This window comes from Lagenorhynchus albirostris, chromosome 19 (genome assembly GCF_949774975.1).
Source record: "Lagenorhynchus albirostris chromosome 19, mLagAlb1.1, whole genome shotgun sequence".
NCBI classification, from domain to species: domain Eukaryota; kingdom Metazoa; phylum Chordata; class Mammalia; order Artiodactyla; family Delphinidae; genus Lagenorhynchus; species Lagenorhynchus albirostris.
In genome coordinates this window covers 5464938-5480724 of record NC_083113.1, presented here as the reverse complement: position 1 = coordinate 5480724, position 15787 = coordinate 5464938, and the positions used below count along the sequence as shown (strand labels likewise).

Genomic DNA, 15787 nt, shown 5'->3' with positions numbered 1-15787 from the left:
TTTTAAAGCCCAAAGAAAAGGATTCAAACTCATGGCCAGAAGGCTGGATAAGACCTACAGGCACATTTTCTTTAGCCTTCAGGATGTTTACTAAGGTATTTATTTACAACCAAGTGGGGATCTAAAATACTTGGGGAAAAAATTCCAGAGTTCCAAAAAGCAAAACTTGAGTTCGCCAAGGCAGGCGACTATTTACATAACATTTACATTGTATTTACAACTATTTGCATAGCATTCACATTGTGTCAGGTAATATAAGTAATCTAGGGATTATTTAAAGTATAGGAGAGGATACGTGTAGGTTATGTGCAAATACTATGCCATTTAAATAAGGGACTTGAGCGTCCTTGAATTTTGGTACCGGCAGCAGGTCCTGGAACGAATTTCTCTCAGATATTGAGGGACAAGTGTATTTAACTGAGGTAAAATTCACATAACGTACAATTAACTATCAACCATTTTTTTTAAAGTCATACATTAAAAAAAATTTTTTTTTACTTTATTTTTATTTTTGGCTGTGTCGGGTCTTAGTTGTGGCACGTGGGATCTTTCCTTGTGGCACGTGGGCTTCTCTCTAGTTGTGGCGTGCAGGTTTTCTCTCTCTAGTTGTGGCCGGCAGGCTCCAGAGAGCGTAGGCTCTGTAGTTTGTGACAGGCGGGCACTCTAGTTGAGGCATGTGGGCTCAGTAGTTGTGGTATGCAGGCTTAGTTGCCCCGTGGCATGTGGGATCTTAGTTCCCCGCCCAGGGATCGAACCCACATCCCCTGCATTGGAAGGTGGATTCTTTACCACTGGACCACCGGGGAAGTCCCAACCATCAACCATTTTTAAGTGAACAATTCAGTGGCATTCATTACATTCCCAGAGTTGTGCAACCATCGCCTCTACCTAGTTCTAAGTCCCTGTGCCCAGATATTTGGCCAAACGTTATTCTGGGTGTTTCTGTGAGGGTGTTTCTAAAAGAAATTAATGTTTAAATGGATGCACTTTGGGGACTTCCCTGGTGGTCCATTGGTTAAGACTCTGTGCTTCCACTGCAGGGGGTGCGGGTTTGATCCCTATTTGGGAGACTAAGATTCTGCATGCCGAGCGGCGTGGCAGAAAAAAAAAAAAAAGGATGCACTTTGTGTTAAGCAGATTGCTTTCTATATGATGGATGGGCCTCATCTAATCAGTTGAAGGACAAAAAAATAGAAGAAAAAGCCCAGCCTCCCCTGGGCAAGAGATCATTCCCCAGCAGACTGCCTTCACCCTGGAACTGCAACAGCAGCTCTCCCGGGTCCCTAGTCAGCTGGTACAGCCTCTAGAGATCTTGGACCTGCCAGCCTCCATAATCACGTGAGCCGATTCCTTATAATAAATCTTTTTCTGTATATGTTCCACATCTTATTGTTTCTATTTCCCTGAAGAACCCTGACTGACAGAACACCCTGTGTAGTGCCCTCCTACACTGCACTAGGATTGATTTGTGGGACCCATAGCATATGGCAGGAGTGATGGTATGTCACTTGCAAGATTCGGTTATACGAGACACTGTGGGTCTCATCTTGGTTGTTCTTTTTTTTTTTTTTTTTGCAGTACGCGCGCGGGCCTCTCACTGTTGTGGCCTCTCCCATTGGCTCCAGACGTGCAGGCTCAGCGGCCATGGCTCACGGGCCTCGGCAGGCGGACTCTCAACCACTGCGCCACCAGGGAAGCCCATCTTGGTTGTTCTTTTATTTTCTCTCTCTCTCTCTCTCTCGGACTCTGGGGGAAAACATGTCATGAGCAGCCCCATGGCGAGCCCACGGGGCTGGGGACCAAGGCCTGCTGCTAGCAGCTATGGGAGTAGCTCCTCTGGCTCGCATCAGACCTTTGGACCCCACATCCCTGACCAAGAAACAGCCTGTATGAAAACTCACGGGTGTCCCTGCACCAGCACCACCCAGCGAAACCCCGTGTAAGCTTGTACAAACCAGTCTTAGCTTGTGGCTGTATGAAAACAATCTGTAGGCTGCATCTGGGTGAGGATTTTTTTTTTTTTTTTTTTTTTGCCGTACGTGGGCCGCTCACTGTTGTGGCCTCTCCCGTTGCGGAGCACAGGCTCCGGACGCGCAGGCTCAGCGGCCATGGCTCACGGGCCCAGCCGCTCCGCGGCATGTGGGGTCTTCCCGGACCAGGGCACGAACCGGTGTCCCCTGCCTCGGCAGGCGGACTCCCAACCACTGCGCCACCAGGGAAGCCCCTGGCTGAGGTTTTGACCTCTGGTCTTGTTTAGGGAGATTGGCTCCGGGGACAATGGCTCTGAGGGGCACATTCTAGTCCCAGCCTTTCTTGGGTCATGCCTGGCTCTGGCTCTGTCACCTCTGCAGTTGTCTTGGGGTTGTGCCTTTGTTTCTGTTGTGTGTACATGCCGTTTGTGTGTGCACATGTGCGAGGTGTTGTGTGTGTAAATTTCTCTGTGCACGCGCATCTCTGTTTCTGTATTTTTCTGTGTGTGTGTCTGTGTGTGTTTGTGGTGTACTGTCGTTTGAAGACTCTCATTATGTTTTTGTGTAGCTGTTTCTCTGTGGGTTTCTATTTGTGTCTATGCAATTGTGTCCATCTGTGCTTTGGTGTATCTCTGTATTGGTGCCTGTCTACGGGTTTGCATCTAAATGATTTGTGTGATGTCTTTCTGCTTCTTTTTTGCATGTCAATTTATGCATGGCTTTGTGTTTCTTCACAGAGAGGGGTTGGGAGAGAGGAGTTACCCTCTCTCTTGCAGAGAGACTTGTTCAGCCTTGTGGTGAGGAAACAAGAGGCACTGGTCCCAGCCTCGTGAAGGAGTCACGCTGCCTGGCTGTATGTTCTTGGGCAAGTTGCTTCACCTCACCGTGCCTCAGTTTTCTCATCTCTTAAGTAGGGATAATAACGTTACCTGCTTTATAGGGTTGTTGCGAGGATTCATGAGTTAATCCGTGTAAAGTTTTCAGTAGAAGACCTCTAAGTAGTATGTGTTCTGTAAATGTTAACTGTTGATGATAATAATGCATGGTGCTCATGTGTTTATATAGTAAGTATATAATAAGTGTTTAAGCAGTAGCTATTTTAATGTTATATAGTAAGTGCTTAAGCAGTAGCTATTTTAATGTTACGATCTCTCATATAATCTCTCTTTCCTCACCTTGTCCTCTGAAAGGCACCAGGCTCTGACTTGAGCCACGATTGACGGAGGCCCGATGCTCCATGAAAGTTGAGTGCTGGAGATGTAGTAGAAGGTTGCCTAGCAACAGAGGTGTTAGGGTAGATGGGAGCAAATCCCTCAGTGGTTCCTGAGAGGAGGAATGTGGGCAGGATTGGACCTATTTGAGGCAAAATGGGAGGAGACTGACACGGGCCACCCTGAGAGTCAGACTGAGGAATTTCTCAGTCCTGCTCCCAGAGCTTCTGGACATATTCCATGTCTTTCTTTTCTCTTCTGCTTCTCACCTTCTCTTCCTTCTTCTCCTTTTCCTCCTTCCCTCTTCCTCCTCCTCCTTCCTCTTCTTTTACTGTGACTATTATTACTGATAATAATAACAGCTAACCTTTTGAAGTGCCTCATCGGTGCCAGGCACTGTCCTAAGCGTTCTGCATGAACACACGTAAGCCTCACAACCCTAGGAGATGCTCCTACTACTATTCCACCTGACAGATGAGGAAATACCAAGAAGCCAGCTGGGATTCTGGGGTGGATATTTCTCCCTGAGAAGAACACAGACGGCAAGGAGGGATGCTCTTTTCTGCTCGAATGTGCTTGTGCCAGGGCAAGATGCTTGGAGATGCCCCAGCTATGATAAGGTCTGGAGGCGACGTCAGAGTGGTAAATAGAAAGGGCTTGGTCCTTACGGGCATGCCTCGAGTGTTTGCATAAAACCGTCCTGTTGGGCAAGATGATTAATTCTCTTTATTGCTTAAGCCAGAGTTAGGTAATCGGTTCCTTGCAGCTGAGCTCAGCCTAGCTGATAGAATTACCCTGCCAAGGGACAGAACGTGGCAAGGCACCAAAGCCCATGGGTACAGGTAAAGAGGATGCCTCTGAGAATACTCTTTCGTTTGCCACACTTACCTTTTGATAGCTTAGAGTCTTATTAGAGGAGAAGAGAGAATCAGGGGAAAGAAAAAAGCACGAGATGTCTCATTTCAGTACAGGGCACGTGAAGGGGCCGAAGTTGACTGGGGGACTATGGTCTTCTCTAGGGCTCTGTAGCTGGAGAGACCATATATCTCATCAATTACCTTGGAAGAAGGTAGACGCTTTGATAGCCACTTTATCCCCCCAGGTGCCAATTTCCTTCCAGCATTCCAGCATTCCTCGCCAGACTCTCTGTCTCCCTGGAGGAGCCCCGAGATGGTACCATAAGAGCAAGTGAATATCCTGCCCCTTTATTGCCTGATTGACTAGTTCCTCAGGGAACATACTCCCTTTCTCAGCACCTAGAGGAAGGAGAGTGGTACCAAGCATCCACGCCATCATCTTTAGCAGAGCCTGTAGGTTGGTTCACTCGACCCCAGCCATAACTCTTACCTCCTTTATATTTCTCTATTGTAGAAGCTGGAAAGTGGAAGACGTGAAAGATTAGAAGATGCAAGGTAAGAAACGGATCAGAAAAGATGCAAGGAAGGGAGGATCAGAATGGCTGGAGGGTGTTGCGCATTTCAGTAGGATAGTGTATAAGCTTCCGACTGCTGCTGTAACAAAGAGACACAAACTGAGTGACTTAAAGCATTCTTTAAGTCGTTCTGCCTTCTGGAGGGCACAAGTCCAAAGTGGGTCTCACTGGGCTAAACGCACAGTGCGGCAGGGCCGTGTTCCTTGCTGGAGGCTCGAGGGGAGAATTCATTCCTTGGCTTTTTCACTCTTTCGAGAGGCGGCTGCCATTCCTTGCCTCGTGGAAATCTAAAATCTTCTTTTGTTCTCACATCTCCTTCTCTGACTCTGACAGTCCTGCTTCTCTCTTATAAGGACTCTTGTGATTGCTTTGGGCCCTTCTGGATTATCCAGAATAACAGTCTCATCACAGGATTCTTCACCCAGGACTTCCCTGGTGGCGCAGCGGTTAAGAATCTGCCTGCCAGTGCAGGGCACATGGGTTCGAGCCCTGGTCCGGGAAGATCCCACATGCCGTGGAGCAACTAATCCCGTGCGACACAACGACTGAGCCTGCGCTCTAGAGCCTGCAAGCCACAACTACTGAGCCCACGTGCCACAACTACCAAAGCCCACTCGCTTAGAGCCCGTGCTCCACAACAAGAGAAGCCACCGCAATGAGAAGCCCGCGCACTGCAACGAAGAGTAGCCCCGGCTCGCTGCAACTAGAGAAAGCCCATGCGCAGCATCAAAGACCCAACGCAGCCAAAAATAATAAATAAATAAAATAAATTAAAAAAAACAAAAAACAAACAACATCTCAGGCAATGTACATCAGATACTGTTATCTTGGTACTTCAGAGAGGAGCTAAAGCAGAGGATATGGGGGAAGCCCTGTCCCGGGAAGGCCCCATAGCGTCCTGCTAGGTTACAACAGCTGAGCAAAGACTTGAAGGAAGTGAGAAAGTTAGTTATACCTTTATCTGGAGGCAGAACATTTTAGAAAGAGGAAACAGCCAGCTCAAAGACCAAAGGCAGAAATGCATCTTGTGTGTTTGAGGAGTGACCTAGGAGGTCACTGTGGTTGGAGAAGTAGGAGATGAGGCTATAAGGAAAGAAAAAAAAAAGTGGGGAATGAGGCTTTTAACGATACTTTTATTCATTCTAAGGCCTTCGGGTGGTTCTTTTTCTCTGAGTAAAATAGGGAGCTGTTTCAGAGTTTGGGGCATGATCTGACTTAGGTTTTAAAATAGGGTTGCCCCAGGAATTCCCTGGCGGTCCAGTGGTTAGGACTCCATGCTTTCACTGCCGAGGGCCCAGGTTCAATCCCTGGTAGGGGAACTAAGACCCTGCGAGCCACTCGGCCTGGCCAAAATAAATAAATAACTTTTAAAAAATAGGGTTGCCTGATTAAATATAGGCTTCCCAGTTAATTTTTAATTAATTAATTAATTTATTTTTGGCTGCGTTGGGTCTTTGTTGCTATGCGCGGGCTTTCTTTTTTAGTTGTGGCGAGCGGGGGCTACTCTTCGTTGTGGTGCGCGGGCTTCTCATTGCGGTGGCTTCTCTTGTTGAGGAGCACGGGCTCTAGAGCGCAGGCTCAGTAGTTGTGGCGCACGGGCTTAGTTGCTCCGCGACATGTGGGATCTCCCCGGACCAGGGCTTGAACCCGTGTCCACTGCATTGGCAGGTGGATTCTTAACCACTGCGCCACCAGGGAAGACCCTCCTGGTTCATTTTGAATTTCAGGTAAACAGTGAATATTTTTTTAGTATAAATATCTCCCTAAAACTACAAGGGATGTACTCATACCAAAATTTTGTTGCTGTTGATCTGAAATGTAAGTTTAACTGGGCATTCTGGATTTGAATGTGCTAAATCGGGCCATTCTATTTTTAAAGGATCCCTCTGTCTGCCGTGTTGAGACCACATGGTTGACGTGGTGCATGAGCCAGAAGCAGGGTCATCATTTAGGGGGTGATTGTGATAAGCTGGGTGAGGAATTTTGGTGGCTCAGGCTGGGGGATACCTGTGGAGGCCGAGGGCCGCCCCCTCCTCAGCCCTGCCCCTCTTCCTTGCTTTAACAGATGTTGCACAATCTTTGTGAAGAGGAGGGGAAACACTGCAGAATCTCACAACAGCAGCTGTAAAAAATATTCCTTGCCTACTCGTTTTTCACGTGCAAGGAAAAACACTGAAATGCGAGAAGTGAAAAGCCACAAGATAAGACGGGCTTAGGAGTTTGCGTGGCTCCCTCCTCAGTGTTGATGACTGCGTTTTCCACACTGCACTTCTTTTTTCCGCTTAGACAGAACTTCAGATTTCTTATTGTGGCTTGCAAAGTTCTGTGAGGCCTGGCCTCTCTTTTCATGCTAAGTTATTATCATTTCTTTTTTTAATTTATTTTACTTTTGGCTGCGTTGGGTCTTCATTGCTGCGCGCGGGCTTTTCTCTAGTTGTGGCGAGCGGGGGCTACTCTTTGTTGCGGTGCGCGGGCTTCTCATTGCGGTGGCTTCTCTTGTTGTGGAGCACGGGCTCTAGGCACACGGGCTTCAGTAGTTGTGGCACGTGGGCTCAGTAGTTGTGGCTCGCGGCTCTAGAGCACAGGCTCAGTAGTTGTGACGCACGGGCTTAGTTGCTCCGCGGCATGTGGGATCTTCCCGGACCAGGGCTGGAACCCGTGTCCCCTGCATTGGCAGGCAGATTCTTAACCACTGCGCCACCAGGGAAGCCCTCGTGCTAAGTTCTGACCAGCCTTCTCTGCTCCAGCCACACTGACTGAGTGTCCCTTTTTAGAACTGGAACATGCCAAGCTCACTCCTGCCTCAGGGCCTTTTCACTGCCTGTATCTTCTGCCTGAAATGTCATCCCCTTTACATTTCTCACGGCTGGATAATTCACAGCCTTTAATTCTCAGCTGAAACACATTTCCTTCAAAGCGCTCCTTGACTGTTTCCTAAAGGTAAGACCTACCCTCCACACAATTATGTTATATAGCACCACCCTGTTTATATGTAGCATAACGCTCATCACAATCTATAAATATTATTTGCTTGTTTGTGCCCATCTTTCCAAGTAGAATATAAGCTCCACGAAGGTGGGGATTCTGATTACTTCCCCCCAAATGCCCGGCACAGCATACATGCTCAATAAATATTTCTTAAATAACTGGATAAATGAAATAGTTCCAGAAATGAGCAGGACTTGCTTAACAGGATTCTGGTGCACCAGTATTCAGTCTCCTGTTTCCCCTACCAGGGTCTAATCCCTACAGATTCAATTCTCATACAGTGCAATGAAAGCCCCAAAGCTGGGGTTCATCCCAGGGGAATCACTCAAGGTGCTTTGACCGACCACATCACTTGGTTAGAAGTTTTGCTCTCCTGCAGATTTGCTTTGCAGTTTTTTTGTTTTTTGTTTTGTTTTGTTTTGTTTTTGGCCACACCACGTGACTTGTGGGATCTTAGTTCCCTGACCAGAGATTGAACCTGAGCCCCCTGCAGAGTCCCTGCTTTGCAGTTTTCAATATTCATATCACCAGGGTGCCCATAACTTCTCCATCTTATTCTGTCTGCTGCAGCGCCTAGGAATTTTCTGGTTAATCCATATGCATTAGAATTTTTTTTACCACGGTAATCATTTTAAGGGTACATTTCAGTGGCTTTAAATCCATTCACGTTGTCATCAGTCTCCAGAACTTTTCTCATCTTCCCAAACTGAAACTCTGTATCTACTAAACAATAACTCCCATTCCCCTCTGCCTCAAGCCCCTGGCAACTATTTTCTGTATAAATTTGACTACTCTGGGTACTTCGTATAAGTGGAATCATTATACAGTACTTGTCTCTCTGTGACTGGCCTCTTTCACTTAGCATAATGTCTTCAAGTTTCATCCATGTTGTAGCGTGCATCAGAATTTCCTTCCTTTTTAAGACTGAATAATAGTTCATTGTATGGTGTTACGGACAGAATGGAATCTCCCCAAAATTCATATGTTGAAGCCCTAACCTCCGATGTGACTATATTTGGAGATAGGGCCTTTAAGGAGGTAAATAAGATTTAATGAGGTCCTAAGGATGGACCCTAATCCCATAGGACTGGTGTCCTTATAAGAAGAGAAACCAGAGACTGATCTCTTTCCCTCTCTCTCTTTTCTCTCTCTCTCCCTCCCTCCCTCCCTCCCTTTGTCTCTTTCTCTCTCTCTTTCTCCCTCCGCCACCACCCCCCCACACAGAGAAAAGGCCACGTGAGGACACAGTGAGAAAGCACTCATCTGCAAACCAGAAAGCGAGCTATCACGAGAAACCAACCTACCAGCACCTTGATCTTGGATTTCTAGCTTCCAGAATTATGGGAAATACATTTCTGTTGTTTAAGCTACCTTTTGGTTATCGTGAATAACGCTGCTATGAACACAGGTATACAGATATCTGATGCAAATATACATATCCGAGTCCCTGCTTCCAATTCTTCTGGGTATATACCCAGAAGTGGAATTGCTGAATCGTACGGTAATTCTATTTTATGACTTAGAATCTGATAGTGAATTTTTATTGTGTCAGTGGAGGACTCATGCCAAGAGAAGCTCAGTAGGAGATGGCTTTTAAGAGTACGATGTAGAAATAAACCACATCTCATTTCCTGTAGGGTCAGCAAAAGACAAACCAAACTGTGGGGCAGAAGACAGAAGCTGGGGAGAGGGAGTGACCTCCCCAGCTTTGCTCCCTTTCTCAAACTGCCGAACTGAACAAGGGTCTTTGGAACAGGACAAAGGGACCCCATGTGTCCAAACCCTTCTCTGCTTTGGGGAGTCTTACGGGGTTGGGCAAGCGGCTTGAGGCTGGAAATGAGAGTACATCACCCCTTGGTATCTGTGGGGGATTGGTTCCAGGATCCCCACAGATACCAAAATCCCACGGATGCTCAAGTCGTCTATATAAAATGGTGCAGTACAGCCGGCCCTTCCCACTGGCGCATTCTGCATTCGCAGTTGGCTGAATCCGCAGACGCAGAACCCATGGATACGGAGGTCCGAGTGTATTTCATGTAGGATGAGGTTGAGTTTCTGTAAGGAGATATTAATTACAGTTCTAAATGTTATTGTATTAGACTCTAGGCTTAGGGCAAGAGCAGCTGGTGAGCCTTGCTGCCCCGTCTGCATCCTCCTTGGGCTGAAGACAATCACTGGCTTCCTCCTAGTGACAAAAAATGGCAGCAGGGCTTCCCTGGCGGCGCAGTGGTTGAGCGTCCGCCTGCCGATGCGGGGGACACGGGTTCGTGCCCCGGTCCGGGAAGATCCCACATGCCGCGGAGCGGCTGGGCCTGTGAGCCATGGCCGCTGAGCCTGCGCCTCCGGAGCCTGTGCTCCACAACGGGAGAGGCCGCGGCGGTGAGAGGCCCGCGTACCGCAAAAAAAAAAAAAAAAAAAAAAAAAAAAAAGGCAGCAATGACCTACAGCAGGGGCCACAGGACAAAAGGCTTTCACCACTTCATCCCTTCAAATTGGGACCCTTGACTCTTCCCAATGCTGCTTCTCTGCTCTGGGTATCTATTGATTTATACCAAACCATCCGAAACTTAGTGACATAAACCAACCTTCACTGCATCATGCTCACAGATGCTACGGGTCAGGCGTTTGGACAGAGCATAGAGATGATGGCTGTGTCTGCTGCACCGTATCTGCAGCTCCAGCTGGGAAGACTTGACCAGCTGAGGGTGGCATGAGGGGTGGGGTACTGGGATGCACCAGAATCACCTGGAAGCTTCTTGACTTACATATCTGGTGCCAGGCTGGGGTGACTCCGAGGTTGGGCTCGGCTAGGGGACAGGTGGCTGGAGTGTGTACACATGGCCTCTCTGTGTGTCTTAGGCTTCCTCATGGCATGGTGACATCAGGGTAGTTGGACTCCTTGCATGGCGGCTCAGTTGGATCACGTCTTATGACCTAGATATGGAAGTTGCCTGGGGTCAGATCTGCCAAAGTATTGACCAGAGCAACCACAGACCCACTAATATTTGAGGGGACAGGGTCATAGACCCCATCTCTTGAAGGAAGGAGTGTCAAATAACGTACAGCTGTGTCATAAAACTGTCACATTCTCCCCATGGGTTTGACTATAAAGCTCTGTCCCTAAAGAGTTGATTGGTGGGGTGAAGCCGTGATTATTGGGGGGGGGTGTTAGGTGGACCAAGAATTTAAATACGTATAAGAAATATACTAGAAACAGGGACTTCCCGGGTGGTCCAGTGGGTAAGACTCCCCACTCCCAGTGCAGGGGGCCCCGGTTCGATCCCTGGTCGGAGAACTAGATGCCGCAACTAAGAGTTTGCATGCTGCAACTAAAAGATCCCACATGCCACAACTAAGACCAGTTGCAGCCTAAATAAATAGTTTTAAAAAATGTTTTTTGAAAAAGAAATATACGGCAAAGAGATAAGGAAACATGTTAGCAATGTGAAAAAAAGAACGATAATCTATAAAGCAAGGGTTTTGTGGAAATAGTAGGTATGAAAACATATGACGGTAAATAAAGTGTTTAATATTAGCCTATAACAGGATAAACAGTAGAATGGACGCAGCTGAAGACCAAATTACTGAGAAGATCTGATTGAGGAATTCTTCCAAAAAGCTAGTGTAATGATGCTAATCGAAGGGGGGGAAATGATGAAAGCCATTGTAACATACAGGAGACAGCCACTCCTCACAAGCTGCTTTGCTAAGATAATTCTGATCTTGTTCAGGTATCGAGTAACCATCCTTAAGTCTTGGTGATATTTGGCCTTTTCTGGTCCCAGATGTGAATCTTGATTAGTCTAAGGCTTAGCAAGCCAGTGGTTCTCAAAGTGTGGTCTCCAGGGCGGCGACAACGGCATTGCCTGGGAAGTGGTCAGAAATACAAATAATTGGGTCCTAAACGGACCTCCTGAATCAGAAACTCCGAGGGTGAGCTTCAACGATCTATGATCTAACAATTGCTCCAGGTGATTCTGTTGCATGTGAAACTATACACTGCTCTTAGCTCATCATGGTAATCCCATACCCTCTGCTAATGGTTAATTGAGGAACAGGCTGGGTGTGATTGTGCTTTATGAGATATGAGCAGAGATCTCATGAAGACGTCATGATGTTAGAAAGGGTTGCAATGTACTCCTCATAGGCTTCTTTGTCTCATCCTTTAAATTTTTAAAAAACTTTTATTTATTTACTTATTTATGGCCACACCACGCAGCTTGTGGGATCTTAGTTCCCTGACCAGGGATGGAACCCGGGCCCTCCGCAGTGGAAGCGCTGAGACCTAAGCACTGGACTGCCGGGGAATTCCCTAAAATTAAAAAAAATTTTAGAATAATTTTAGATTGACAGAAAATTGCAAAGATAGTGCAGAGATTCCTATTTACTTTATTACCTATTACCAGTTTCCCCTATTAATATCTTACTCTTTTTTTTCAATATCTTACTCTTAGTATGATACATTTGTCACAAATAACGAACCAGTATAGATACATTATTGTTAAGTAATGCCCATAATTTATTCAGATTTCCTTAGTTTTTACTTAATGTCCTTTGTTCCTTTCCAGGATATATTACATTTATACAATGTGTCTCCTCTCGACTGCAACAATTTCTCAGACCCTCCTTGTTTTGAATGACCTTGACCATGTTGAGGATTACCGGTCAGGTCCCTCAGTTGAGTAGTCACTTTAGAGTGTGTGGGCTGAAAAAACAATGCGCAACGTGGGAACTGTGAGTCAAGTTTTATTTGGGGCAAAATGAGGACTGTAGCCCTGGAGATAGCATTTCAGAGAGCTCTGAGAAACTGCTCCGAAGAGGCGGGGGGAAGGTCAGTACATATGGATTTTGGTGAAGGGTGCGTGGGTCCATGCCATCAAGCACACATTATTGCAGAAGGTTTCTGCTAGTCACAAGGAGCAGACGTCACCATGAAGGATTTCAGTGCTTTTCTAGATATGAGGAGTTGCAAGAATTGGGCTCCTAAAATCTTCTCCTGAAAATCTCTAACTCTCTGAAGACCTGTTCTGCCAGTTTTCCCCAGAGCACAGAGCGCCTCATTCCTGGTCTCCTCCCTGAGCTCCTTTCAGGGCATGTGGAAGGTCAGCAGGGGCAGCAGCTCATGATCGAATCCTTGTAGAGGTAGCTGGCAGGTGCCAATTTGAGGTTGGCAGGTGCATCCTTTAAAAAAATGTCATCCGTCTTGTTTCAGAGCATGGGTGCCATGGGGGTTCAGCTGAAGCTTTTTAATCATCATTCTCTGGAGGCAATCTCATTCAACTGGAGGCAAGCCCTCTGGCGTTTCCTCGTGTTACCGCGTCCAAGCTTGTTCTGCTCCACGCACGACAGGCCAATAAATCGGGAGGTGTTGGAACAAGGAATAACAACTTTATTTGGTAAGACAGGAGTTCAAGAAAATGGTGGGCTAGAGTCCCAGAGAACTATCTTACCGGAGCCTGGCTGCTAGCTTTTCGCAGAACAGAGAGGGGCAGGTGAGGGGATAAAGTAAAAAGGCCGGAGGGTTTTGCAGATATCTCCTGGTTTGGCCAGACTGGGGAGGGGATGCGTTAATATCTTCTTTCCAGCAGCTATTCACAGGGGGGCTGGGTCAGGATATTTCCCTGGGAGCTGAACAAAGGTATTTTAGTTTAACATTCAGGCAGAGGCAGCAGGGTTCCCTGCGACAGGCCATTATGTATGCTTTTAGCATAGGCAACATCCTCTTAGTGAATAACTTGTAACAAAAGCCACAGAAAGTAAAGGTTAAAGTCAAAGAAACAGATTTAATATGGAGTCAGATTTGTTCTTGCTTATGACACTCGTGGTGCAGAGGAAATGGCTCTGCAGACGCCCACGGCTCTCTCCCAGATTCCACAGCTCTAGCCTCCAACTTTCTGTTCCCTTTCCAAAAGGAATCTTTAACTGTGGTTCCAGCGACGGATACAGAAAAGACTCAGCTGTTTCTGTGCCTTGACCGGAGGCAGTGAACCGACAGCTGCAAAACAACCAAAATAAAGTGACCTTCTGAGGAATGAACGGTATTCAGGCCATTTACATGCATCACCCATCAACGCTTACTGCAGTACATTTTATTTTTTAAAATTTTTTTAGTACATTTTATTATACAGATACTATTTTCATGTAAGAAATAGCACATCCACGTACTTAAAACAAGAAATTACTCAAGTTCCCATCCCTTGTTAACGTTTTGGTGAATGTCACCTTTCTTTTTTTTTTTTTTTTCTTTCCTTTTTTGCGGTACGCGGGCCTCTCACTGCTGTGGCCTCTCCCGCTGCGGAGCACAGGCTCCGGACGCGCAGGCCTAGCGGCCGTGGCTCACGGGCCCAGCCGCTCCGCGGCATGTGGGATCTTCCCGGACCGGGGCACGAACCCGTGTCCCCTGCACCGGCAGGCGGACTCCCAACCACTGCGACACCAGGGAAGCCCTCACCTTTCTTTTCTTTTTCTTTTTTCTTTTTTTTGCGGTACGTGGGCCTCTCACTGTTGTGGCCTCTCCCGTTGCGGAGCAAAGGCTCCGGACGCTCAGGCTCCGCGGCTCCGCGGCATGTGGGATCCTCCCGGACCGGGGCACGAACCCGTGTCCCCTGCATCGGCAGGCGGACTCTCAACCACTGCGCCACCGGGGAAGCCCCACCTTTCATTTTTGTGTGCATCTATTCATGAATTCTTGTGGGGTTTTTTTTGTTTGTTTACTTGTTTGTGTTTGCTTTTTGGTGAAAATGGACTCCTACCATCCATTTGTCTTCAGAACTTGCCCTTGTGCGACATTTGCAAGGTGTCTGCACACATATATAACAGAACATTAAAGGAGGATCATTGTAAACTCAGTTTCTGCCCAGACCCACAGACTATAGGTGCCAATGAGGCCAGACTCGAAAGTGGGACCATCCACGCGTGACTTAAGCCAGAAACCCAACTTCTCCACCCCGGGTCCGTTTTCCACCTGGTGCTGAAGAGCTGTTTTGTTTTGTCTTCATCTTTGTTTACAAGAGCACTTGGTGCGCTGTGGGTTCCAGTCTCTCTTCGACATAGGAATGTGGTGAGGATGTTTTCGCACTTCAAGCTTCAAGGGGGAAAAGCTTCAACTGAGCCACTCAGAGCACTAGTATGGGGGGAGGGGCACGACCCAGAGAAGAATGGGCTCTCGCTCACGTTTGGAACATCTCAAGGGCTCAGGACTGTGCTGACAGCTCTGAGGATGTTCTGGGACAGCCTGGAGAACAGGGAGGGGGAGAGGGGAAGAGAGGGAGAGGGAGAGACAGAATATGAATCAGGGGTCTTATATCCTTTCCAGGAGCGCCACCTGGAGGTGGGAGATGAACCCTGCGGGGAGAAGCTGGAAATGTAACCGTGGACTTGAGCGTTTCCTCACAGGACCTGTTGGAGGGGAAGCATCTGCCGACAACACTTGAGAAAACTGCAGCCTTGAGAGAGGGAGGAGGAGGAATAGAAGCGCCAGGTAGGAACGTAAATAAAACACTGACTATGGGCTTCCCTGGTGGCGCAGTGGTTGAGAGTCAGCCTGCCGATGCAGGGGACACGGGTTCGTGCCCCGGTCTGGGAAAATCCCACATGCCGCGGAGCGGCTGGGCCCGTGAGCCATGCCGCTGAGCCTGCGCGTCCGGAGCCTGTGCTCCGCAACGGGAGAGGCCACAAGAGTGAGAGGCCCGCGTAAAGCAACAAAACAAAACAAAAAAACTATGACCCTTGCAGCTGCAGGCAACTTGCCAAAAGGATAGCAATTACCGAACTGACACAATTTTTTCCCTTGCGTGTGACTTAAAAAGAAAAAAAAAAATTGGGACTGAAAGTCTCTATTATCTGAGATGACTATAAAAACCATGAGATTTACCTTAGATGTCCCCAAGGGCACAGGTAAAAAGCTAGACCTATGAGGTGGGTATGATAGGGGAAGGGGGATGAGAAAAAAGTTGTTCTCTGAATCTGTGTGGGACTTCCCTGGTGGCACAGTGGCTAAGAATCCGTCTGCCAAGGCAGGGGACACGGGTTCAAGCCCTGGTCTGCAACAAGGGAAGCCAGGGCAATGAGAAGCCTACGCACCGCAACGAAGAGTAGCCCCCTCTCGCCTCAACTAGAGAAAGCGCACGCGCAGCAACGAAGACCCCCAACGCAGCCAAAAATAAATGAATAGAATCAATGTAATT

At 47.5% G+C, this 15787-nt stretch overlaps 1 long non-coding RNA gene across 1 annotated transcript; it reads left to right on the top strand.

The window, feature by feature from the left end:
* The first annotated feature begins 1984 nt into the window (after positions 1–1984).
* On the top strand, positions 1985–14811 carry LOC132509842 (uncharacterized). Its single transcript, XR_009537137.1, has 8 exons — positions 1985–3801; positions 4284–4369; positions 4553–4593; positions 8826–9009; positions 12170–12432; positions 12814–12997; positions 13514–13639; positions 14613–14811. It is a non-coding gene; the product is annotated as an uncharacterized LOC132509842 (long non-coding RNA).
* Positions 14812–15787: the final 976 nt, after the last annotated feature.